We start from the raw sequence: 2,918 nt of genomic DNA on the forward strand, positions 1-2,918 counted from the left end.
CTCACGGTGTCAGATCAAACACTGACACGGAAACCTCCGGCTGACTCCCCTCCCTCAGCCACCTGGTGTCAGATCAAACACTGACACGGAAACCTCCTGCTGACTCCCCTCCCTCAGCCTCACGGTGTCAGATCAAACACTGACACAGAAACCTCCTGCTGACTCCTCTACCTCAGCCTCACGGTGTCAGATCAAACACTGACACGGAAACCTCCTGCTGACCCCCCTCCCTCAGCCTCACGGGGTCAGATCAAACACTGACACAGAAACCTCAGGCTGACTCCCCTCCCTCAGCCTCACAGTGTCAGATCAAACACTGACACAGAAACCTCCTGCTGACTCCCCTCCCTCAGCCTCACGGTGTCAGATCAAACACTGACACGGAAACCTCCGGCTGACTCCCCTCCCTCAGCCTCACGGTGTCAGATCAAACACTGACACGGGAACCTCCTGCTGACCCCCCTCCTCAGCTGAAGGATCAGTGTCCGTCTTCATTGAACAACACTTGGAGGAAGCTCTGAGTGAGTGACAGAGCTGGAGAATGTATACTAGGTGGGCCATTTCAAAACCAACACCAAGAGGAGCTCAGCAGCAGCATTACTGATCGAGGTGGTCGGGTCCAAAAGGACATAACTGCTTCACTGCGTCTGCACCGGGTCGTGGGGAGCGACTGACAGGTAGAAATATCCTTGACCTCATCCTCACCAACCTAGCGGCTGCAGACACATTGTTCGATGACCGTATTGGAAACAGAGAACTACCGCACACAATATTTCTGGAGACAAAGTTCCTCTTTTACATCGTGAAGACCCCCTGTGCATTTGTGATACCATCACTGTGCTAAACAGGGCAGATTTCCAATAGATTTTGGAACTTTGCACTGGCCTGTGTGAGGCGGTTCGGGTCATTACCAACAGCAGCAGAATTGTACTCCAGCATAAGTTTCACTATCACTGCCTGGTGTATGCTCCACTTTATCCTGACCATCAAGCCAGGGATACAGCCTTGTTAAATGGAGAATACAGGAGGGCCTGCCTAGAGTATCACCAAATACACCTCAGAATGAGATTAAGTTACTAAATCGGGCCACTTACTCACCACATGGTATAAATAGAAAATGATAAACAGATCTAACCAATGCATCAGGACACATCTCTGCAATCCTCTCATTTCCAGGCTGGGTGAGTGGTGGTGGACAATCACACAACTCACCGGAGGAGGAGGGTCCACAAATACCACCTTCCTCAAAGATTGAAGAGTCCAGCACAATAATAGAAAAGCTAAGGCTGAAACTTTCACAACAATGTTCAGACAGAAATATCGATGAGAGGATCAACTTTAGTCTCCTCCAGATGGCAGTCTTCAGCTAAACTATTTACAACAAGAGAACACTCAGCTGAATTCGAGAGGTGAGATGACAGTGACTTCACTTTTAACATGATCATAACTGCATTTGGCCAAATGTCGTATCCAGGATTACCGGCAAACCTGGAGCAAATAGGAATCGTCTGCATTGGCAGAAGTTACAATTGGTACAAAGGAAGGTGGCTGGGATGTGGAGTGCAGCCATCTCAGCTCTGCTGCAATGTTCCAGGGGAGGGGTTTCTGGGTAAGCCTGTAGATCTGAAACGGAAAGGTAGGGCACCATACCCCGACAGGATGATTGGGCTGCTCTCTCGTTAGACAGAGACGACTGGCGGTAGATTAACTGGACAGTCATCATGCTTCAAGTGAGGGAGAGCTTGAGTAGGACAGCCCTTATCATACACCTCAGTCAGTGCAGGAATTGAACCCACACTGTTAGTATTAATCTGCACTACACACCAGCTGTCCAACTAACCAAGTCATCACTCAGCTCCATGTGGTCGGTATTGTAATATTATTCCATTCAGATATGTTGCTAAACACCTTTGGAGCAGGTGGAACTAGAAGCCAGGTTCCTAGCTCAGAGAGAGAGGGACAGCATCAGTAAGCTGTAAAAGCGCTCTCTGCCCTAGGCCCAATAATTTTCAGCTGCTTCATAAATGACCATCCCTATTCAAGTGAAGTCACAACCGGTGATTGTTTGCCAATGATTGGACAATATTCACCACTATTAGTGATTTATTCTGATACTGAAGCAATCCTTATCCAAATGCAACAAGGACCTGGAAATATGAAGATGTGTGTTTAACAGTGAAAAGTACAATTTCCATGGCACACATGCCAGACACCGACTACCTCTAATAATTGAAAATGGAATCATATCCTCTAACGTTCAATGTCACCACCATCACTGAACTCCCAACGACCAATATCCCGCGGATTACCGTTAACCAGAACGGGACTGACCATACACTTTCATTAACCATTCCTGTAAAGGCCTTATGCTAAAACGTCGACTCTCCTGTACCTCAGATGCTGCCTGACCTGTTCTGCTTTTTCAGTGTCACACTTTGACGCATATAAATTAATTGGCTACAAGAATATCTCAAGGGCTAAGAATCCTGCAGAAATAACATACCTCATGATTTCCAAAAGCCTGTACACCATCTATAAGACACACATTGAATGTGTGTGCGATGAAATACCCGCCCCTCCCCATTTTCCCTGTGAATGCAGCTTCACCCCTCAACCACTGACACTCAGGAGCATCAATACCTGCCATCTGCACGGTGCTCTGCAGAAATTTAACAAGGCTTCTTACAATGTATCTCTGAAACCATGACCGTCAAGAAGGACAAGGGAAACAGACACATGGGATTATCATCATGTTCGCTTTCCGTTCCAAGCCAATCACCATCCTGATTGGGAATTATATTGCCATTCCTTCAGTGTCACTATTTCAAGGTCCCCCCCCCCCCCCCAATGGTATTAGAACAATGAACAGTACAGCACAGAATGTTGTGCCGACCATTGATCCTCATGTATGCACCCAC

The sequence above is a fragment of the Chiloscyllium plagiosum genome, chromosome 8 (assembly GCF_004010195.1).
Source record: "Chiloscyllium plagiosum isolate BGI_BamShark_2017 chromosome 8, ASM401019v2, whole genome shotgun sequence".
Taxonomy (NCBI): domain Eukaryota; kingdom Metazoa; phylum Chordata; class Chondrichthyes; order Orectolobiformes; family Hemiscylliidae; genus Chiloscyllium; species Chiloscyllium plagiosum.